The sequence below is a fragment of the Pleurodeles waltl genome, chromosome 6, assembly GCF_031143425.1.
Source record: "Pleurodeles waltl isolate 20211129_DDA chromosome 6, aPleWal1.hap1.20221129, whole genome shotgun sequence".
Taxonomy (NCBI): domain Eukaryota; kingdom Metazoa; phylum Chordata; class Amphibia; order Caudata; family Salamandridae; genus Pleurodeles; species Pleurodeles waltl.
Window position 1 is genome coordinate 136,978,742 of NC_090445.1, and position 24,878 is coordinate 137,003,619.

The window sequence follows — 24,878 nt, forward strand, 5'->3', positions numbered from 1 at the left end:
AGACTATACAATGTGGATGGTTTGCTGCCTCTGCAGCTGCCCTTATCTGTTATATGCCCCTCTGAACCTACTTGCCTTCCTCTGTCATCACTTTCACTAGCAATGAACCCTGTCTATGGGTTAACCTTCTCTCCACCTGCAGATCACACTGGTGATGTGATTAACCCAAGCTGGCTCACAAGTGCATCTATGTAGGCCAGTGGTCTTCAAACGTTTTAATGCTGTGCCCCCCCAGTTGGGAAAAAATTCACTGGGGCCCTCCTTCATATTTTAAACAATTATTCTTTTAAATTGGCAACGTTTAAATATGTCTAGACGTAATTAAATAGCAGTTATGTTCTGCTACTGTTTTACAAATGCAGTACATGATGCCAAACATACTATTAAAGTCCAGGAGGCCATACTAACATGTAAAAGTATCCACAGTGTGATTATTGGGGGTGGTGGTGGGGGTCTTGAAGGGTATTTCGAGTCCCTTCCTTCTTGACACACACTCACAGCTTGGATATAAATGGCAAAACCTGTTTGTGATGGCCCATTACAGAGCGGTTTACTGCTGCTCATTTTTTTCTGCTTAAAACAAAGCCCTGTTATCAGCATAATGCTTTTTTTGGCCAGAGCCTTGCACCTTTCCCCCCGCAATCACTTGAGGCCCCGTGGGGCGGCCCGCCACTCAGTTTGAATACCCTTGCTGTAGGCTGACAGTACCACCATGGCCAAAAATGTGATGTGGCCCATTCTGCGACATAGGTCAGACCTCTGTCTCCAGGTGAGGACCAGATCTGCCCAAAACTCATGCAACCAACAGAGGCCAATGACAGCTGTCAGTGGCTGGAACTAGGGATCTATTTGCCCCCTGTCAGGTGGAGGTTCTAATTAGGGGCCATGGAAGGGCCTCATTGTGAGCCATGGGACTGGCAAGGAGCCCGCCACTTCCTCTTGAGGTTTCTCTAGCTTCTTAAGTTTCTCACTGTGGGGGGCTCACTTTCAGGTGCAAGACATCATCCTCTTCCACTTCCGTCTACCATCTCAGAGATTGGCACCCTGTAGATGGCCTTTCAGATGTTGGAGCCCAAGTTTATTGAGCCTGAACACTTTTGCCATTTTCAACATGGATTGGCCCAGGAACGTTTATCCCATTGCATAGGGAGTGCCCATTAGCCATTTCCACCCACTAAGTCATGTCAGGCATAATTGTGGCATTTGCAGGCACCTACTTCGGCACGCTCCTACATCACATCATCTTCAAAACTACCTGCATCATTTACAAATCTGTGACAAAAGTGCAATCCCGCTATCTGCCAGACAAGCTCATCATCTCCAGTTGCTTTTGGCACAAGCGCAGCCAGGACATCATCAGACTGGAGGCACAAAGGAATTGCACCAACATCCCTATATCCATGAGTACCACCATATTCTTCTCCTATTTAGGAACGAGCTGAAGACACATCTCTTTAAAGAGCACCACATCTTTATTTAGTAACATACCACTACTGCTCTTGGAACCCAGCTACATTATCAGTCATGTGTTTATTGTATCTTTACTTTTGACGCTACACAGCACTCTCACACCATTTGGCTATGTTGGTGCTATGCAAATACCATATAAACACATACATAATTACATTCATACTGTCATTAAGGGGGCTGGAATGAGGGACTGTTTGTAGCAGTCCATGTGCTCCTGAGCTGATGTCTGGACTAGAACCTAGTTTCTCACATTCAAAGTCGGCTTTTATGCCACATTTCCCGGAACCAGAGACACCTACAATACATTTTCAGGTGCTTGCAATTTTCATCCCATCTCCTGAAAGTGGTAGAAATGTAATGGGGCAGAGCTAAACAATCTATTAATTGCGTAAGCAACATTTTCCTCCTCTGCCTCAATGTTCTATATGTTGGGGACCAGGTACAAATATTTGAATTGTTATTGTACAAAACGTGTTTTTTATCCTAGCTTACAAATGTGATCAAATTGCATATTCCTGAATACATCAATTTGCGTTGATGTTCTTAAGGGTCCATTATATGAGCGAAAAACCGAATGCAAGAGCCTGCAGGCAATTTAGTGTGCATGATTCAATGTAGAAGAGAATGTATTAATGTCTTATGTATGGCTCTGGTATACAGCCACTAGAGTAAATAACTGGATTCAAATCCAACAACTCACTGCTATGAGTAGCAGCAGTTGTTTAAAAAAGCTGTTATCCACTGTTGCTATGTCATAAGGGAGATCTAGGCTACCTTGACAGTCAGCGTGATGTTGAAAATCACAAGTACAGCTTCTGGGGGAGCAGGACACAGGGATTAGTGGGGAAGGGGAAGGCGGCCAGGATTTTTTTAAATTTTATATTTTGGACAAGGAAGAGGCCCTGTTATGTATGGCTCCCCCATTACTCCTCTGCCCCTGCATAGAAGTTGAAAGCAAGAACATATATTTTTGGAGGCCATACAGAATATAAAAAATATAGATGATTAAAAAGTGAATTAAGGGGATATTTTGGAGGTTCTGAGTGACATAATAGACAAGTCGAGCCATTGTTCATTTGATGTTCCTCACAACCCCTCTGTGAGAAACATTCTTGTAATTCACTATTATCCACCTACAATTCTATACGTTCATATTAAGTGCACCGAAAGCCTGTGAGACTCCGAAGTCTGTGAGCAAAGTCTGCAACAAAGAGGCAAAGTGCCAAAAATTGCCTGTTGCTTGGATTAAGCATGGGGTTCAGTGGTACTTTTTCAGTGTCTGGGGCATTTTTGGGAGCAGGTGGATGGATGGTCACTTTGATATTGTCAACGGTGATTACCTCATTCAATTTACGAATGTTTCTTCCTTCATTTCACTAGTATCGGACAAAACGCGCTCCTAATCTCTATCAGGCTATTAGTGTGAGGGTCTCCTTTCTACACAGTGTTTAATGCATTACTTTCCTTCTCCACCTTGCTACAGTTCGAGGATAATTCCTACCGCAGAGTGATGGCGACATGGAGTGTTTGATCTCCAATGGTGATGTAACCCTGTGGCTGGGCTGCTCAATACCTGGCTGCTGAAAATTTGACTGTCAAATATTGGCTGCTACACATAGTGAACACAAACAGTAGCCACAAAAAAAAATTGTCATCATGACATTGGGCTGATGAACATTCTGAATTTACAAATGCAGCCACAATGACATCAAGCAATGCTACTGATGAATTACAAAGGATTTTTTTTTGATTAATGGACAAATGCAAAACGTGGATTAAACATATATTCAGTTCTGCATAATCACCCTTTGGTAATGAATGTCTGTGTACTCCCTCCGTCCTGAATGAGGCCTGTTCTTCCGATGGCAATCTGTGTAATTCACTCCTTTCAGGGGTATGTGACTGTGTGTTTGTGCCTCAGTGTGTTAAACTGACATATAGCATTCAGAGGGGTTTCCTCATTGTCTAACAGCCTGTCTGTAAGGAATGCTGAAATTGTTTTTAATTATTGTTGTTTTTGTATATATTTATGCAGCACTGACCTTCCTACAAGGACTTTCAGGGCTTTGTAAGTTAATTGATAATGAACAGGTACGGTAGTAATAATTACTGATAGGACTGGCAAGCTTTGATGTGTTTTTATTTGACCTTGCATAACACTAGGGTAGGGTAAAATTCCCTGGTGTCCCGGCAGATTTCGTGTCTATACTGACAAAACACAGGGTCATATGATGTGCCCGAGGTGTTATACTTCTATTTGTATCTATGCATTTAAATCATTTACTGCCTGAAAAAATAAACTGTTAGAGTGGAGCCACTCGCCCAGAAGGTGGAATTGAACCACTCTGTCGATAGACAGCTACAGGTTTGAAGCCTGCACCCCAGACCACTGAGGCTCATCCGGGCAAGAGGAAACACCTGGGGAACAGGTATAAATATCACAAGAATACATTTTCTTGTACAGATAGGGTGAGGGCCAAGATTTGTACCCCTGCTAGGTCTCACTTTTTTCTTCACTGTTTATTCTTGTTCTTGCGTAGATTGGTCTTGGATTGTCTTTATTTTCCTGTGTTTAGTCAAAAGTTCAGAAAATTAGCCTTTAACCATATGCAAAACAGATGCAGGGTTTCTGGGTAAATGAGAACTGCGGGCAGCCTCCTTGTGTAATGTGGACAAAGGTCAGGTAATTCATTGCTAATGGCGGTGTTCAAAACAGAAGAGGAAAGCCTGCGCCGGATTCAGGTTACAGAGCACAGAATAAACAGGCATCTTAAAGCCTTACTCTGTTCTCGAACTCCTTTCTCTGTCCATCACTCACTCTCTTTGCAGTACAAATACTCCTGTTATCCTACACTTTAAATGTCACTTTTCCTTGGGCCATCTTGGAAAAAGTGGCATAGGACAGGCCGTTCTGAATTGTGCGGCCGATGTGACATCATTTTTGGGCTAAGTCAGAGCTGTGATGCTGGCATTCATATGATAGAGCCAGTATCTGCTCTACCCTTTGTAACTTGACTTGTGTAATGAAAAACTCAATACACCACAACACGACTTGTGAAAAGCCCAAGACACCACAACATGACTTGTGTAAAGCCCAAGACACCACAACATGACTTATGTAAAGGAAAGCCCATGACACCACAACATGACTCGTGGAAAGTAAACCCCAGACACGAGCTATTTGCACAGAGAATATTGAAGGGCAATTGGAAAAAGCAGGCCTGTCAGAAGTAAAGCTGAGGTATAGTTGTATAATTACTAAATATAAACTTTTCTTTATGTACCCGTTTCTACATCAGATTTCAGTTTTAGGATACCTGTATTTAATGTGTCACAGCAGGAAAACTCTCACACTATTTGCGTTTTCACGGAGGAATTGCAGCAGTTCCTCCTGGTAAGAGTTCCTCTTGTGGTGTGCTTCCTGAGGCCTACTCGGCCTAGCAGAGAGACCTGTAGAGACCAATGGCTGGTCTTTCTGTAAGTGGGCAGCCTGGCTGTAAAGTTACCTGCTGATTTTATGATGCCAAACATGCCTCACGCCTGTCCTGTATATTTCTTATGTAAATAATGCATTCTGGGAATTGTAGTCCTGAGTCACACCAATTGAACTAAGACCCCTGAGAACAGTGCTTTGTGAAAGAAAGGCCTAGGACATAAAGACTCCAGTCTTGGGGCATGGATCAGTCTTGTAAAACTGTCACTCGGCAGTTGTCTGAGCTGGGGAGGGGTGCAGGAGGTACGGTCTAGTCCACGTGCTGATTTGAAAACAAGGTTGAGGGTGTGCGGAGCACTGCTGCGCAGTGACAGCCGGGCAGTGGATATCTGAGTGAAGAAGGGTGGATATCTGCCTGAAGGCGGGGCCAGGGCGGCGCCTCCAGCAGTGAAGAGGGGCAGAGGAGGTCAGCGGACTGCTCATTCACCCCCTTGCTGCACAGTCCATGCACGCCAACTCAGCAACTGCTAGGGGGAGCGGAAGTGACACCACACACCCTGTGACCTTCACTTCCTCTCACACACATATGCTTGCACATAACACACATTCACACTCGCACACACTTTCTCTCATATAAACACACACTCACTCGCAAGCACGCACACAACATACATTTGAAAATAATTATTTATTTACCTCAGCAGCCAGGGAAGATCAAATTTCAGCCAAGTGAACTCCATTTTTTTACACTAATAGTGAAAAATATATTTATATCTACAAATATTATCCACTATTAGTGTAATAAAATATGACAGAATACAAAGAGAGTGCAGCCCCAATTGACGTCCACAAGGAGGAGCTGCCTATATGTTTCTCGCGCTGATTTTGCCACCTCTGAGGCCAGGGGCAATAAAGCAATGCAAGGGGTCGCAAGGGGTAAGTCAGTGGTCGCAGCTGCAACCACTGGCGATCCCTAAATGACGTCCATGAGTCCGACAGTAGAAACTCAGAAGAGTTGTAAACCACTGAGCTAAAACAGCCAGTCGCTGCCCGAAAGGATTTACAGCCCAGCAAAACAACCACAGACATGTGTCATCCTCGTCAAACGGGGTCTCTTCACATTCCCTCTTCCCTCTCCCTCCTATCCACCAATATTCCCTCCATCTTTCCCGCAATACCCTCAGCTATGTACAAGGCGCTTTGTAATCTCCAACATAAAGTAACATAACCATACTTTGTATAGTAATTGCTTTGCTTTGAGAAGGATCTGCCAAGATGTCAGAGACGTTTGGATATCACCAGGGAAGCACCTACACATACAAATATCAGATTCACCCCTTATAACTACTGTTCACACATTAAATGGTGAATGCTATGGGAGGGCGTTAGGAATTTCCTGTCCTAAATTTGTAAATAAAATCATGGAGGGCCCAAAGCTCTCCTCTGAAACATCCGGCTGAGGCAATTAAATGTGCGAGAACAGAATACTGAGGCAGTCCAATCCTAGAGTCATCTCGGGCCTCTTTTATCCATTTACAGCCACTCCCGGCCCCTTCAGCTCACTCTTGCTGCTTTTTGCTTTTTCCCTTTGTGACGCTTTTTCATTTTTCTCCTCCTCCATATTCCCATATGTGTCTTTTGCTCGCAGTAAATGCTTGAGGCAGAAAAATAAGTGTCGGCCCTCAAAAATAAGTGCTGCTGCCCGGGACCGGAAACCCCCGGCTCAAATTAAGCACTGGGAATTCCTAGGGAGGCTTTGCGGCATCTAAGTTGCAGACTTGTGAAGTTCAGAAGTATGACACATGGTTTTAATCCAAGCTTCCACAATGCATCAAATTAGTGTGATCTTAGATAGATTACTTAACATCACTGTGCTTCAGGAAACTTATCCGCCAACAATATTGGAGGGGCTTGAGGCAATGTAGTTCGCAATGTAGTTTCTGTTTTGTTACAAAAGACCATCTATGCATTGCTTCTATGTCATTGATCCCTGTCTCAGTCATTGCTGATGAGACAGAAAACTCCAGATGAATGCTGAAAATGCAAGACCTGCCCACTCAGGGTGGGCGGATGCTGATGAATGTCAGCCCAATTAAGGTACCGAGATATGAGTGTCATAAAAAAAAGTACATCTTAATGAATGAAATAGCACCATGAAGAGAAATATCCAATAAGGGGAACCAGAGATATGAATTTTTAAAGGTTTAAATAAAGATATCAATAAAAAGGGTTAAAAACCACAGTCAACTGGTCGCAGAAGACTGGGAAGTAGGCACAATTTGAGGCAAACTGCGATGAAGTGTAGGTCGGCTACAGAAACCAATTTAACCAAGTAATAAGTTTCACCTTTACACTTAGCCTCTGAAATAGAAGTCCAAAGTCTCCAGTGGGGAAAGGGATCAGGCTGCGGCCGAGAATGGCTCCATGAGTTCGGATAGCCTTTGGATGAGGCCGGGTGAAGCTGTTCACTTTTAGCGGGAAATCCCAGCGTGGGAGATATTCAAATTGCACGTCGAAGGAATGTCCTTAATCTGCTGGATACTTTTGGCGCTTTTGCCAGAGGAAGATCTCTACATTCACACTTATCGCCTGATTTAAATCTTGGTGGAGGGGAATACTCCGTCACAAACGTGACAAATATCCTGTCCCCTGTATTACGGTCCCATTATTTCCTAAGGGGATCGTAATATGGCGGATGGGATATCCGTTGCATCTGTTATGGAGTATTCCCTCCACTGAGATCTAATCAGGCCCAAAGCCAGTTTTTTGGAGCTTGGATTTCTTCAGCAAGTCTAGGCTACAAGCTGCAGCCTAAGAGGGCTCCACGAGGTCAGATTCCAACTCCTCAAGGTCCTCCTGAATCGGTTTTGGTGCTGTGGAAAAGTTCCAAGAAGGGGAAACCTGATTCCTCAGCCCAGTGGCAATGTGCTTTCATCACATTAGCCTGGCAGGTTTGCCCTGGTCCTCAAGTACCAAAAGGTTTATAAGTTCCATGTTTTATAGGATGTTAAATGGAGTACATTTTGACATAGTTTAGGGTTTCAGAACCTCAGGAACAGCACTTGGGGGTCAAAACTCACTCCAGCAGAAGCCACCAACAGGACCCAGGGAGGTCCAATAGGAACTGGTCAGCTGGGAAGTTGCAGAAAAGGCCTCCTTTGTCTTGTTGGGTGCCTGTAGCTTGAAGAGAAGGTCAGTACATGAGGCAGAGCAGGTACAATCCTTCAGGGCTTTTGATAGGTCTTAGCAAGTTTAGTCCTCTTCTGATCTTTAACCCGTCCAGTAGTGTTCTAAGAAGGGTATTGGGGATGCCATATTTCTGCCTGGCACCAGCTTGCTTGTGTAGGTGACTCCTGACCCTTACCTAACCAATAGAATGACAATTCCACGCAATAACCCTACTTAATGTTGTAGCATTTTCTGTGTGCCCTACAGCAAGCAATCCCATGGTACCCCTATTTGCACAAATCTAAGATGATGAAACCCTTATCTCCTTGTGCAGAGCCTCTCTGCCCGCCAAGAGGTGTGGCCAGGGAAATGAGGAACCCATATGTTGTGGTTATGTCAAACCCATTGTGGGACAGCTGCCTTCCCACTCTGACTGGAGGCTGGTTGACGGGGGCGAAGAACGGACCTGTGTAGGTGTCATCTGACATTTGTCTGTGACAGATAATGCCCCTTTTCTAGTTAACTAAGATCCTGAGCAATGTCTAAAGGGTCATCCACCCAGAGGAACAGAAACAACTGCCCAAACGTAGTGCTTTGTCTTTTTCTCTTGGAACCGTTTTCACTCCTCAGAGTTGATCACTCAGAGGGTTGCAGCTGGAGGCTAATCCACATTAGCCTCCAGAAGCTTCAGGTAGGGAAAAGGTAACTTTCTAAAAGTACATTTTCCTTAATATTTATGAAATTCCTACTTCACCAGTGAACTGGGATTTAAATAGATATTACAAAGAGTATAAGAATGACATTTTTAACTGTTTTCTAGCCTGATATGCAATTATTAAATTTAATATTGCATTCCACTGCTTTCCTATGGAACAGCCAGCCTCGCTACAATGAAAATAGTTCTTGGGGCCTAGGCACCATGTAGACATGTATAACTTTAAATTTCACCAATAACCAAAAGAAGTGAACCCTCATACTGCTGTGTTCCTGGCTCTAAGAGATATTTCCCAGCAGACCCTGAACCACATATTTTACCCTGAACGGTGTATGTTATCACCGTGGGGTGATTTCATGAGTAGCATCTTCACAGGGTCTTTATTCACTTGAGTGTGCAGTTTAACACATGAACTGTGAGCCACAATACATACGGTGATTACATGAGAGTCGCAGGTAATCAGTTCTTGATTAGGTCCTGATGAAAGCCCTTTTCCCTGGGTGGCCAATATAGGCTGAAACATGTTGACCTTAATTCTGAATGTATAGGATTCATTATTTGTCCTCACAAAATCACCTGTTTTTAACCCTATCCCTATCCTTTTTATGGGAATAAATGTATGAATGTGGAGGATAGGAGGTAATTTTAAATACACTTTTTAACCTTTGTTCTCACAGAGATATCTGCTCTCCAGGTAGAAAGAGTAATTGGCTTGGAGAACGGGCCACTCAAATGAATAAAGACCCGTGATGATGTTAAACACAAAATCACCCCATAATGATAACATACACCGTTTAGGGTAGAAAATGTGATTCAGAGTCTGCTGAGAAATATCTCTGATGGCCTGGAATACAGCAGTATAAGGGTTCACTTCTTTTGATTATTGGTGTCTATGAACAGGTAGCTGAGTGAACCTCCAACACAGCGTCTTTATCCCCCCCTTTGAATTATACATAATATTAATTTTCTACATGGCCTACGTTTAAATGTCATGCACCCTGCCTTATGGGCAATATGGCCTACTTAGGAGTAACTCATTAATATTTAAAAGTAAGGGTTTATTTTGACAGGTCGAATTGTAGTTTAAAAACAGCTTTAGTCAGGTTACCTTGCCAGGCCTGCAGCCATGTTTTATACCGTCCCTATAGTGGATGGCACAATGGGTGGTTCAGTCTCTTGTGACATTTAACTTACATGCCTTAGGTACATTTTGTGCCATATACTAGGGACGTGTAGTTAAGTTAAATGTATACCAGGGGCGTACAGGAGGTATACCAATTTCATCCTTTTGGAAGGATGGACACCGGCACTTTACCACCAGGTAGCACAGGTAATGTGCACAGAGGTCTAAAGTCAGCAAAAATATAGGATCCAGCAAAGTACAAGAAATAGGAGGAAGAGGCGGATTTCCTACACAGGGCGTCTTCCAGCCAGGACCTAGGGTAGACTAATCAATCCCTTGATGAGCTTCCCTGTTCAGACTATAAAATGTGGATGGTTTGCTGCCTCTGCAGCTGCCCTTATCTGTTATATGCCCCTCTGAACCTACTTGCCTCCTTCTGTCATCACTTTCACTAGCAATGAACCCTGTCTATGGGTTAACCTTCTCCCCACCTGCAGATCACACTGGTGATGTGATTAACCCAAGCTGGCTCACAAGTGCATCTATGTAGGCCAGTGGTCTTCAAACTTTTTAATGCTGTGCCCCCCAGTTGGGAAAAAAATCACTGGGGCCCTCCTTCATATTTTAAACAATTATTCTATTAAATTGGCAACGGTTAAATATGTCTAGACGTATTTAAATAGCAGTTATGTTCTGCTACTGTTTTACAAATGCAGTACATGATGCCAAACATACTATTGTAGTCCAGGAGGCCATACTAACATGTAAAAGTATCCACAGTGTGATTATTGGGGGTGGTGGTGGGGGTCTTGAAGGGTATTTCGAGTCCCTTCCTTCTTGACACACACTCCCAGCTTGGATATAAATGGCAAAACCTGTTTGTGATGGCCCATTACAGAGCGGTTTACTGCTGCTCATTTTTTTCTGCTTAAAACAAAGCCCTGTTATCAGCATAATGCTTTTTTTGGCCAGAGCCTTGCACCTTTCCCCCCGCAATCACTTGAGGCCCACTTGGGCGGCTCGCCACTCAGTTTGAATACCCTTGCTGTAGGCTGACAGTACCACCATGGCCAAAAATGTGATGTGGCCCATTCTGCGACATAGGTCAGACCTCTGTCTCCAGGTGAGGACCAGATCTGCCCAAAACTCATGCAACCAACAGAGGCCACTGACAGCTGTCAGTGGCTGGAACTAGGGATCTATTTGCCCCCTGTCAGGTGGAGGTTCTAATTAGGGGCCATGGAAGGGCCTCATTGTGAGCCATTGGACTGGCAAGGAGCCCGCCACTTCCTCTTGAGGTTTCTCTAGCTTCTTAAGTTTCTCACTGTGGGGGGCTCACTTTCAGGTGCAAGACATCATCCTTCTCCACTTTCATCTACCATCTCAGAGATTGGCACCCTGTAGATGGCCTTTCAGATGTTGGAGCCCAAGTTTATTGAGCTTGAACACTTTTGCCATGTTGAAAATGGATTGGCCCAGGAACGTTTATCCCATTGCATAGGGAGTGCCCATTAGCCATTTCCACCCACTAAGTCATGTCAGGCATAATTGTGGCATTTGCAGGCACCTACTTCGGCACGCTCCTACATCACATCATCTTCAAACTACCTGCATCATTTACAAATCTGTGACAAAGTGCAACCCCGCTATCTGCCAGACAAGCTCATCATCTCCAGTTGCTTTTGGCACAAGCGCAGCCAGGACATCATCAGACTGGAGGCACAAAGGAATTGCACCAACATCCCTATATCCATGAGTACCACCATATTCTTCTCCTATTTAGGAACGAGCTGAAGACACATCTCTTTAAAGAGCACCACATCTTTATTTAGTAACATACCACTACTGCTCTTGGAACCCAGCTACATTATCAGTCATGTGTTTATTGTATCTTTACTTTTGACGCTACACAGCACTCTCGTACCATTTGGCTATGTTGGTGCTATGCAAATACCATATAAACACATACATAATTACATTCATACTGTCATTAAGGGGGCTGGAATGAGGGACTGTTTGTAGCAGTCCATGTTCTCCTGAACTGATGTCTGGACTGGAACCTAGTTTCTCACATTCAAAGTCGGCTTTTATGCCACATTTCCCGGAACCAGAGACACTTACAATACATTTTCAGGTGCTTGCAATTTTCATCCCATCTCCTGAAAGTGGTAGAAATGTAATGGGGCAGAGCTAAACAATCTATTAATTGTGTAAGCAACATTTTCCTCCTCTGCCTCAATGTTCTATATGTTGGGGACCAGGTACAAATATTTGAATTGTTGTTGTACAAAACGTGTTTTTTATCCTAGCTTACAAATGTGATCAAATTGCATATTCCTGAATACATCACTTTGCGTTGATGTTCTTAAGGGTCCATTATATGAGCGAAAAACCGAATGCAAGAGCCTGCAGGCAATTTAGTGTACATGATTCATTGTAGAAGAGAATGTATTAATGTCTTATGTATGGCTCTGGTATACAGCCACTAGAGTAAATAACTGGATTCAAATCCAACAACTCAATGCTATGAGTAGCAGCAGTTGTTTAAAGAAGCTGTTATCCACTGTTGCTATGTCATAAGGGAGATCTAGGCTACCTTGACAGTCAGCGTGATGTTGTAAAGCACAAGTACAGCTTCTGGGGGAGCAGGACACAGAGATTGGTGGGGAAGGGGTAGGCGGCCAGGATTTTTTAAAAGTTTATATTTTGGACAACGAAGAGGCCCTGTTATGTCTGCCCCTGCATAGAAGTTGAAAGCAAGAACATATAATTTTGGAGGCCACACAGAATATAAAAAATATAGATGAGTAAAAAGTGAATTAAGGGGATATTTTGGAGGTTCTGAGTGACATAATAGACAAGTCGAGCTTTACTCCCATTGTTCATTTGATGTTCCTCACAACCCCTCTGTGAGAAACATTCTTGTAATTCACTATTATCCACCTACAATTCTATACGTTCATATTAAGTGCACCGAAAGCCTGTGAGACTCCGAAGTCTGTGAGCAAAGTCTGCAACAAAGAGGCAAAGTGCCAAAAATTGCCTGTTGCTTGGATTAAGCATGGGGTTCAGTGGTCCTTTTTCAGTGTCTGGAGCATTTTTGGGAGCAGGTGGATGGAAGGTCACTTTGTTATTGTCAACGGTGATTACCTCATTCAATTTACGAATGTTTCTTCCTTCATTTCACTAGTATCGGACAAAACGCGCTACTAATCTCTATCAGGCTATTAGTGTGAGGGTCTCCTTTCTACACTGTGTTTAATGCATTACTTTCCTTCTCCACCTTGCTACAGTTCACGGATAATTCCTACTGCAGAGTGATGGCGACATGGAGTGTTTGATCTTAAATGGTGATGTAACCCTGTGGCTGGGCTGCTGAATACCTGGCTGCTGAAAATTTGACTGTCAAATATTGGCTGCTACACATAGTGAACACAAACAGTAGCCAGAAAAAAAAATTGTCATCATGACATTGGGCTGATGAACATTCTGAATTTAAAAATGCAGCCACAATGACATCAAGCAATGCTACTGATGAATTACAAAGGATTTTTTTTTGATTAATGGACAAATGCAAAACGTGGATTAAACATATATTCAGTTCTGCATAATCACCCTTTGGTAATGAATGTCTGTGTACTCCCTCCGTCCTGAATGAGGCCTGTTCTTCCGATGGCAATCTGTGTAATTCACTCCTTTCAGGGGTATGTGACTGTGTGTTTGTGCCTCAGTGTGTTATGTATACTGACATATAGCATTCAGAGGGGTTTCCTCATTGTCTAACAGCCTGTCTGTAAGGAATGCTGAAATTGTTTTTAATTATTGTTGTTTTTGTATATATTTATGCAGCACTGACCTTCCTACAAGGACTTTCAGGGCTTTGTAAGTTAATTGATAATGAACAGGTACGGTAGTAATAATTACTGATAGGACTGGCAAGCTTTGATGTGTTTTTATTTGACCTTGCATAACACTAGAGTAGGGTAAAATTCCCTTGTGTCCCGGCAGATTTCGTGTCTATACTGACAAAACACAGGGTCATATGATGTGCCCGAGGTGTTATACTTCTATTTGTATCTATGCATTTAAATCATTTACTGCCTGAAAAAATAAACTGTTAGAGTGGAGCCACTCGCCCAGAAGGTGGAATTGAACCACTCTGTCGCTAGACAGCTACAGGTTTGAAGCCTGCACCCCAGACCACTGAGGCTCATCGTGGCAAGAGGAAGAACCTGGGGAACAGGTATAAATATCACAAGAATACATTTTCTTGTACAGATAGGGTGAGGGCCAAGATTTGTACCCCTGCTAGGTCTCACTTTTTTCTTCACTGTTTATTCTTGTTCTTGCGCAGATTGGTCTTGGATTGTCTTTATTTTCCTGTGTTTAGTCAAAAGTTCAGAAAATTAGCCTTTAACCATATGCAAAACAGATGCAGGGTTTCTGGGTAAATGAGAACTGCGGGCAGCCTCCTTGTGTAATGTGGACAAAGGTCAGGTAATTCATTGCTAATGGCGGTGTTCAAAACAGAAGAGGAAAGCCTGCGCCGGATTCAGGTTACAGAGCACAGAATAAACAGGCATCTTAAAGCCTTACTCTGTTCTCGAACTCCTTTCTCTGTCCATCACTCACTCTCATTGCAGTACAAATACTCCTGTTATCCTACACTTTAAATGTCACTTTTCCTTGGGCCGTCTTGGAAAAAGTGGCATAGGACAGGCCGTTCTGAATTGTGCGGCCGATGTGACATCATTTTTGGGCTAAGTCAGAGCTGTGATGCTGGCATTCATATGATAGAGCCAGTATCTGCTCTACCCTTTGTAACTTGACTTGTGTAATGAAAAACTCAATACACCACAACACGACTTGTGAAAAGCCCAAGACACCACAACATGACTTGTGTAAAGCCCAAGACACCACAACATGACTTATGTAAAGGAAAGCCCATGACACCACAACATGACTCGTGGAAAGTAAACCCCAGACACGAGCTATTTGCACAGAGAATATTGAAGGGCAATTGGAAAAAGCAGGCCTGTCAGAAGTAAAGCTGAGGTATAGTTGTATAATTACTAAATATAAACTTTTCTTATGTACCCGTTTCTACATCAGATTTCAGTTTTAGGATACCTGTATTTAATGTGTCACAGCAGGAAAACTCTCACACTATTTGCGTTTTCACGGAGGAATTGCAGCAGTTCCTCCTGGTAAGAGTTCCTCTTGTGGTGTGCTTCCTGAGGCCTACTCGGCCTAGCAGAGAGACCTGTAGAGACCAATGGCTGGTCTTTCTGTAAGTGGGCAGCCTGGCTGTAAAGTTACCTGCTGATTTTATGATGCCAAACATGCCTCACGCCTGTCCTGTATATTTCTTATGTAAATAATGCATTCTGGGAATTGTAGTCCTGAGTCACACCAATTGAACTAAGACCCCTGAGAACAGTGCTTTGTGAAAGAAAGGCCTAGGACATAAAGACTCCAGTCTTGGGGCATGGATCAGTCTTGTAAAACTGTCACTCGGCAGTTGTCTGAGCTGGGGAGGGGTGCAGGAGGTACGGTCTAGTCCACGTGCTGATTTGAAAACAAGGTTGAGGGTGTGCGGAGCACTGCTGCGCAGTGACAGCCGGGCAGTGGATATCTGAGTGAAGAAGGGTGGATATCTGACTGAAGGCGGGGCCAGGGCGGCGCCTCCAGCAGTGAAGAGGGGCAGAGGAGGTCAGCGGACTGCTCATTCACCCCCTTGCTGCACAGTCCATGCACGCCAACTCAGCAACTGCTACGGTAGCGGAAGTGACACCACACACCCTGTGACCTTCACTTCCTCTCACACACATATGCTTGCACATAACACACATTCACACTCGCACACACTTTCTCTCATATAAACACACACTCACTCGCAAGCACGCACACAACATACATTTGAAAATAATTATTTATTTACCTCAGCAGCCAGGGAAGATCAAATTTCAGCCAAGTGAACTCCATTTTTTTACACTAATAGTGAAAAATATATTTATATCTACAAATATTATCCACTATTAGTGTAATAAAATATGACAGAATACAAAGAGAGTGCAGCCCCAATTGACGTCCACAAGGAGGAGCTGCCTATATGTTTCTCGCGCTGATTTTGCCACCTCTGAGGCCAGGGGCAATAAAGCAATGCAAGGGGTCGCAAGGGGTAAGTCAGTGGTCGCAGCTGCAACCACTGGCGATCCCTAAATGACGTCCATGAGTCCGACAGTAGAAACTCAGAAGAGTTGTAAACCACTGAGCTAAAACAGCCAGTCGCTGCCCGAAAGGATTTACAGCCCAGCAAAACAACCACAGACATGTGCCATCCTCGTCAAACGGGGTCTCTTCACATTCCCTCTTCCCTCTCCCTCCTATCCACCAATATTCCCTCCATCTTTCCCGCAATACCCTCAGCTATGTACAAGGCGCTTTGTAATCTCCAACATAAAGTAACATAACCATACTTTGTATAGTAATTGCTTTGCTTTGAGAAGGATCTGCCAAGATGTCAGAGACGTTTGGATATCACCAGGGAAGCACCTACACATACAAATATCAGATTCACCCCTTATAACTACTGTTCACACATTAAATGGTGAATGCTATGGGAGGGCGTTAGGAATTTCCTGTCCTAAATTTGTAAATAAAATCATGGAGGGCCCAAAGCTCTCCTCTGAAACATCCGGCTGAGGCAATTAAATGTGCGAGAACAGAATACTGAGGCAGTCCAATCCTAGAGTCATCTCGGGCCTCTTTTATCCATTTACAGCCACTCCCGGCCCCTTCAGCTCACTCTTGCTGCTTTTTGCTTTTTCCCTTTGTGACGCTTTTTCATTTTTCTCCTCCTCCATATTCCCATATGTGTCTTTTGCTCGCAGTAAATGCTTGAGGCAGAAAAATAAGTGTCGGCCCTCAAAAATAAGTGCTGCTGCCCGGGACCGGAAACCCCCGGCTCAAATTAAGCACTGGGAATTCCTAGGGAGGCTTTGCGGCATCTAAGTTGCAGACTTGTGAAGTTCAGAAGTATGACACATGGTTTTAATCCAAGCTTCCACAATGCATCAAATTAGTGTGATCTTAGATAGATTACTTAACATCACTGTGCTTCAGGAAACTTATCCGCCAACAATATTGGAGGGGCTTGAGGCAATGTAGTTCGCAATGTAGTTTCTGTTTTGTTACAAAAGACCATCTATGCATTGCTTCTATGTCATTGATCCCTGTCTCAGTCATTGCTGATGAGACAGAAAACTCCAGATGAATGCTGAAAATGCAAGACCTGCCCACTCAGGGTGGGCGGATGCTGATGAATGTCAGCCCAATTAAGGTACCGAGATATGAGTGTCATAAAAAAAAGTACATCTTAATGAATGAAATAGCACCATGAAGAGAAATATCCAATAAGGGGAACCAGAGATATGAATTTTTAAAGGTTTAAATAAAGATATCAATAAAAAGGGTTAAAAACCACAGTCAACTGGTCGCAGAAGACTGGGAAGTAGGCACAATTTGAGGCAAACTGCGATGAAGTGTAGGTCGGCTACAGAAACCAATTTAACCAAGTAATAAGTTTCACCTTTACACTTAGCCTCTGAAATAGAAGTCCAAAGTCTCCAGTGGGGAAAGGGATCAGGCTGCGGCCGAGAATGGCTCCATGAGTTCGGATAGCCTTTGGATGAGGCCGGGTGAAGCTGTTCACTTTTAGCGGGAAATCCCAGCGTGGGAGATATTCAAATTGCACGTCGAAGGAATGTCCTTAATCTGCTGGATACTTTTGGCGCTTTTGCCAGAGGAAGATCTCTACATTCACACTTATCGCCTGATTTAAATCTTGGTGGAGGGGAATACTCCGTCACAAACGTGACAAATATCCTGTCCCCTGTATTACGGTCCCATTATTTCCTAAGGGGATCGTAATATGGCGGATGGGATATCCGTTGCATCTGTTATGGAGTATTCCCTCCACTGAGATCTAATCAGGCCCAAAGCCAGTTTTTTGGAGCTTGGATTTCTTCAGCAAGTCTAGGCTACAAGCTGCAGCCTAAGAGGGCTCCACGAGGTCAGATTCCAACTCCTCAAGGTCCTCCTGAATCGGTTTTGGTGCTGTGGAAAAGTTCCAAGAAGGGGAAACCTGATTCCTCAGCCCAGTGGCAATGTGCTTTCATCACATTAGCCTGGCAGGTTTGCCCTGGTCCTCAAGTACCAAAAGGTTTATAAGTTCCATGTTTTATAGGATGTTAAATGGAGTACATTTTGACATAGTTTAGGGTTTCAGAACCTCAGGAACAGCACTTGGGGGTCAAAACTCACTCCAGCAGAAGCCACCAACAGGACCCAGGGAGGTCCAATAGGAACTGGTCAGCTGGGAAGTTGCAGAAAAGGCCTCCTTTGTCTTGTTGGGTGCCTGTAGCTTGAAGAGAAGGTCAGTACATGAGGCAGAGCAGGTACAATCCTTCAGGGCTTTTGATAGGTCTTAGCAAGTTTAGTCCTCTTCTGATCTTTAACCCGTCCAGTAGTGTTCTAAGAAGGGTATTGGGGATGCCATATTTCTGCCTGGCACCAGCTTGCTTGTGTAGGTGACTCCTGACCCTTACCTAACCAATAGAATGACAATTCCACGCAATAACCCTACTTAATGTTGTAGCATTTTCTGTGTGCCCTACAGCAAGCAATCCCATGGTACCCCTATTTGCACAAATCTAAGATGATGAAACCCTTATCTCCTTGTGCAGAGCCTCTCTGCCCGCCAAGAGGTGTGGCCAGGGAAATGAGGAACCCATATGTTGTGGTTATGTCAAACCCATTGTGGGACAGCTGCCTTCCCACTCTGACTGGAGGCTGGTTGACGGGGGCGAAGAACGGACCTGTGTAGGTGTCATCTGACATTTGTCTGTGACAGATAATGCCCCTTTTCTAGTTAACTAAGATCCTGAGCAATGTCTAAAGGGTCATCCACCCAGAGGAACAGAAACAACTGCCCAAACGTAGTGCTTTGTCTTTTTCTCTTGGAACCGTTTTCACTCCTCAGAGTTGATCACTCAGAGGGTTGCAGCTGGAGGCTAATCCACATTAGCCTCCAGAAGCTTCAGGTAGGGAAAAGGTAACTTTCTAAAAGTACATTTTCCTTAATATTTATGAAATTCCTACTTCACCAGTGAACTGGGATTTAAATAGATATTACAAAGAGTATAAGAATGACATTTTTAACTGTTTTCTAGCCTGATATGCAATTATTAAATTTAATATTGCATTCCACTGCTTTCCTATGGAACAGCCAGCCTCGCTACAATGAAAATAGTTCTTGGGGCCTAGGCACCATGTAGACATGTATAACTTTAAATTTCACCAATAACCAAAAGAAGTGAACCCTCATACTGCTGTGTTCCTGGCTCTAAGAGATATTTCCCAGCAGACCCTGAACCACATATTTTACCCTGAACGGTGTATGTTATCACCGTGGGGTGATTTCATGAGTAGCATCTTCACAGGGTCTTTATTCACTTGAGTGTGCAGTTTAACACATGAACTGTGAGCCACAATACATACGGTGATTACATGAGAGTCGCAGGTAATCAGTTCTTGATTAGGTCCTGATGAAAGCCCTTTTCCCTGGGTGGCCAATATAGGCTGAAACATGTTGACCTTAATTCTGAATGTATAGGATTCATTATTTGTCCTCACAAAATCACCTGTTTTTAACCCTATCCCTATCCTTTTTATGGGAATAAATGTATGAATGTGGAGGATAGGAGGTAATTTTAAATACACTTTTTAACCTTTGTTCTCACAGAGATATCTGCTCTCCAGGTAGAAAGAGTAATTGGCTTGGAGAACGGGCCACTCAAATGAATAAAGACCCGTGATGATGTTAAACACAAAATCACCCCATAATGATAACATACACCGTTTAGGGTAGAAAATGTGATTCAGAGTCTGCTGAGAAATATCTCTGATGGCCTGGAATACAGCAGTATAAGGGTTCACTTCTTTTGATTATTGGTGTCTATGAACAGGTAGCTGAGTGAACCTCCAACACAGCGTCTTTATCCCCCCCTTTGAATTATACATAATATTAATTTTCTACATGGCCTACGTTTAAATGTCATGCACCCTGGCTTATGGGCAATATGGCCTACTTAGGAGTAACTCATTAATATTTAAAAGTAAGGGTTTATTTTGACAGGTCGAATTGTAGTTTAAAAACAGCTTTAGTCAGGTTACCTTGCCAGGCCTGCAGCCATGTTTTATACCGTCCCTATAGTGGATGGCACAATGGGTGGTTCAGTCTCTTGTGACATTTAACTTACATGCCTTAGGTACATTTTGTGCCATATACTAGGGACGTGTAGTTAAGTTAAATGTATACCAGGGGCGTACAGGAGGTATACCAATTTCATCCTTTTGGAAGGATGGACACCGGCACTTTACCACCAGGTAGCACAGGTAATGTGCACAGAGGTCTAAAGTCAGCAAAAATATAGGATCCAGCAAAGTACAAGAAATAGGAGGAAGAGGCGGATTTCCTACACAGGGCGTCTTCCAGCCAGGACCTAGGGTAGACTAATCAATACCTTGATGAGCTTCCCTGTTCAGACTATAAAATGTGGATGGTTTGCTGCCTCTGCAGCTGCCCTTATCTGTTATATGCCCCTCTGAACCTACTTGCCTCCTTCTGTCATCACTTTCACTAGCAATGAACCCTGTCTATGGGTTAACCTTCTCCCCACCTGCAGATCACACTGGTGATGTGATTAACCCAAGCTGGCTCACAAGTGCATCTATGTAGGCCAGTGGTCTTCAAACTTTTTAATGCTGTGCCCCCCAGTTGGGAAAAAAATCACTGGGGCCCTCCTTCATATTTTAAACAATTATTCTATTAAATTGGCAACGGTTAAATATGTCTAGACGTATTTAAATAGCAGTTATGTTCTGCTACTGTTTTACAAATGCAGTACATGATGCCAAACATACTATTGTAGTCCAGGAGGCCATACTAACATGTAAAAGTATCCACAGTGTGATTATTGGGGGTGGTGGTGGGGGTCTTGAAGGGTATTTCGAGTCCCTTCCTTCTTGACACACACTCCCAGCTTGGATATAAATGGCAAAACCTGTTCGTGATGGCCCATTACAGAGCGGTTTACTGCTGCTCATTTTTTTCTGCTTAAAACAAAGCCCTGTTATCAGCATAATGCTTTTTTTGGCCAGAGCCTTGCACCTTTCCCCCCGCAATCACTTGAGGCCCACTTGGGCGGCTCGCCACTCAGTTTGAATACCCTTGCTGTAGGCTGACAGTACCACCATGGCCAAAAATGTGATGTGGCCCATTCTGCGACATAGGTCAGACCTCTGTCTCCAGGTGAGGACCAGATCTGCCCAAAACTCATGCAACCAACAGAGGCCACTGACAGCTGTCAGTGGCTGGAACTAGGGATCTATTTGCCCCCTGTCAGGTGGAGGTTCTAATTAGGGGCCATGGAAGGGCCTCATTGTGAGCCATTGGACTGGCAAGGAGCCCGCCACTTCCTCTTGAGGTTTCTCTAGCTTCTTAAGTTTCTCACTGTGGGGGGCTCACTTTCAGGTGCAAGACATCATCCTTCTCCACTTTCATCTACCATCTCAGAGATTGGCACCCTGTAGATGGCCTTTCAGATGTTGGAGCCCAAGTTTATTGAGCTTGAACACTTTTGCCATGTTGAAAATGGATTGGCCCAGGAACGTTTATCCCATTGCATAGGGAGTGCCCATTAGCCATTTCCACCCACTAAGTCATGTCAGGCATAATTGTGGCATTTGCAGGCACCTACTTCGGCACGCTCCTACATCACATCATCTTCAAACTACCAGCATCATTTACAAATCTGTGACAAAGTGCAACCCCGCTATCTGCCAGACAAGCTCATCATCTCCAGTTGCTTTTGGCACAAGCGCAGCCAGGACATCATCAGACTGGAGGCACCAAGGAATTGCACCAACATCCCTATATCCATGAGTACCACCATATTCTTCTCCTATTTGGGAACGAGCTGAAGACACATCTCTTTAAAGAGCACCACATCTTTATTTAGTAACATACCACTACTGCTCTTGGAACCCAGCTACATTATCAGTCATGTGTTTATTGTATCTTTACTTTTGACGCTACACAGCACTCTCGTACCATTTGGCTATGTTGGTGCTATGCAAATACCATATAAACACATACATAATTACATTCATACTGTCATTAAGGGGGCTGGAATGAGGGACTGTTTGTAGCAGTCCATGTTCTCCTGAACTGATGTCTGGACTGGAACCTAGTTTCTCACATTCAAAGTCGGCTTTTATGCCACATTTCCCGGAACCAGAGACACTTACAATACATTTTCAGGTGCTTGCAATTTTCATCCCATCTCCTGAAAGTGGTAGAAATGTAATGGGGCAGAGCTAAACAATCTATTAATTGTGTAAGCAACATTTTCCTCCTCTGCCTCAATGTTCTATATGTTGGGGACCAGGTACAAATATTTGAATTGTTGTTGTACAAAACGTGTTTTTTATCCTAGCTTACAAATGTGATCAAATTGCATATTCCTGAATACATCACTTTGCGTTGATGTTCTTAAGGGTCCATTATATGAGCGAAAAACCGAATGCAAGAGCCTGCAGGCAATTTAGTGTACATGATTCATTGTAGAAGAGAATGTATTAATGTCTTATGTATGGCTCTGGTATACAGCCACTAGAGTAAATAACTGGATTCAAATCCAACAACTCAATGCTATGAGTAGCAGCAGTTGTTTAAAGAAGCTGTTATCCACTGTTGCTATGTCATAAGGGAGATCTAGGCTACCTTGATAGTCAGCGTGATGTTGTAAAGCACAAGTACAGCTTCTGGGGGAGCAGGACACAGAGATTGGTGGGGAAGGGGTAGGCGGCCAGGATTTTTTAAAAGTTTATATTTTGGACAACGAAGAGGCCCTGTTATGTCTGCCCCTGCATAGAAGTTGAAAGCAAGAACATATAATTTTGGAGGCCACACAGAATATAAAAAATATAGATGAGTAAAAAGTGAATTAAGGGGATATTTTGGAGGTTCTGAGTGACATAATAGACAAGTCGAGCTTTACTCCCATTGTTCATTTGATGTTCCTCACAACCCCTCTGTGAGAAACATTCTTGTAATTCACTATTATCCACCTACAATTCTATACGTTCATATTAAGTGCACCGAAAGCCTGTGAGACTCCAAAGTCTGTGAGCAAAGTCTGCAACAAAGAGGCAAAGTGCCAAAAATTGCCTGTTGCTTGGATTAAGCATGGGGTTCAGTGGTCCTTTTTCAGTGTCTGGAGCATTTTTGGGAGCAGGTGGATGGAAGGTCACTTTGTTATTGTCAACGGTGATTACCTCATTCAATTTACGAATGTTTCTTCCTTCATTTCACTAGTATCGGACAAAACGCGCTACTAATCTCTATCAGGCTATTAGTGTGAGGGTCTCCTTTCTACACTGTGTTTAATGCATTACTTTCCTTCTCCACCTTGCTACAGTTCACGGATAATTCCTACCGCAGAGTGATGGCGACATGGAGTGTTTGATCTTAAATGGTGATGTAACCCTGTGGCTGGGCTGCTGAATACCTGGCTGCTGAAAATTTGACTGTCAAATATTGGCTGCTACACATAGTGAACACAAACAGTAGCCAGAAAAAAAAATTGTAATCGTGACAGTGGGCTGATGAACATTCTGAATTTAAAAATGCAGCCACAATGACATCAAGCAATGCTACTGATGAATTACAAAGGATTTTTTTTTGATTAATGGACAAATGCAAAACGTGGATTAAACATATATTCAGTTCTGCATAATCACCCTTTGGTAATGAATGTCTGTGTACTCCCTCCGTCCTGAATGAGGCCTGTTCTTCCGATGGCAATCTGTGTAATTCACTCCTTTCAGGGGTATGTGACTGTGTGTTTGTGCCTCAGTGTGTTAAACTGACATATAGCATTCAGAGGGGTTTCCTCATTGTCTAACAGCCTGTCTGTAAGGAATGCTGAAATTGTTTTTAATTATTGTTGTTTTTGTATATATTTATGCAGCACTGACCTTCCTACAAGGACTTTCAGGGCTTTGTAAGTTAATTGATAATGAACAGGTACGGTAGTAGTAATTACTGATAGGACTGGCAAGCTTTGATGTGTTTTTATTTGACCTTGCATAACACTAGGGTAGGGTAAAATTCCCTGGTGTCCAGGCAGATTTCGTGTCTATACTGACAAAACACAGGGTCATATGATGTGCCCGAGGTGTTATACTTCTATTTGTATCTATGCATTTAAATCATTTACTGCCTGAAAAAATAAACTGTTAGAGTGGAGCCACTCGCCCAGAAGGTGGAATTGAACCACTCTGTCGATAGACAGCTACAGGTTTGAAGCCTGCACCCCAGACCACTGAGGCTCATCCGGGCAAGAGGAAACACCTGGGGAACAGGTATAAATATCACAAGAATACATTTTCTTGTACAGATAGGGTGAGGGCCAAGATTTGTACCCCTGCTAGGTCTCACTTTTTTCTTCACTGTTTATTCTTGTTCTTGCGCAGATTGGTCTTGGATTGTCTTTATTTTCCTGTGTTTAGTCAAAAGTTCAGAAAATTAGCCTTTAACCATATGCAAAACAGATGCAGGGTTTCTGGGTAAATGAGAACTGCGGGCAGCCTCCTTGTGTAATGTGGACAAAGGTCAGGTAATTCATTGCTAATGGCGGTGTTCAAAACAGAAGAGGAAAGCCTGCGCCGGATTCAGGTTACAGAGCACAGAATAAACAGGCATCTTAAAGCCTTACTCTGTTCTCGAACTCCTTTCTCTGTCCATCACTCACTCTCTTTGCAGTACAAATACTCCTGTTATCCTACACTTTAAATGTCACTTTTCCTTGGGCCATCTTGGAAAAAGTGGCATAGGACAGGCC

General features: G+C 43.4%; 3 non-coding genes across 3 annotated transcripts; all 3 read right to left on the reverse strand.

Annotated features, from left to right (window-relative positions):
* Positions 1-3,789: 3,789 nt before the first annotated feature.
* Positions 3,790-3,876, reverse strand: TRNASTOP-UCA (transfer RNA opal suppressor (anticodon UCA)). Its single transcript has one exon. It is a non-coding gene; the product is annotated as a tRNA-Sec (tRNA).
* A 10,166-nt stretch (positions 3,877-14,042) lies between these two features.
* TRNASTOP-UCA (transfer RNA opal suppressor (anticodon UCA)) lies at positions 14,043-14,129 on the reverse strand. The gene has a single exon. It is a non-coding gene; the product is annotated as a tRNA-Sec (tRNA).
* Positions 14,130-24,289: 10,160 nt separating this feature from the next.
* Positions 24,290-24,376, reverse strand: TRNASTOP-UCA (transfer RNA opal suppressor (anticodon UCA)). Its single transcript has one exon. It is a non-coding gene; the product is annotated as a tRNA-Sec (tRNA).
* Between the last annotated feature and the right edge of the window lie 502 nt (positions 24,377-24,878).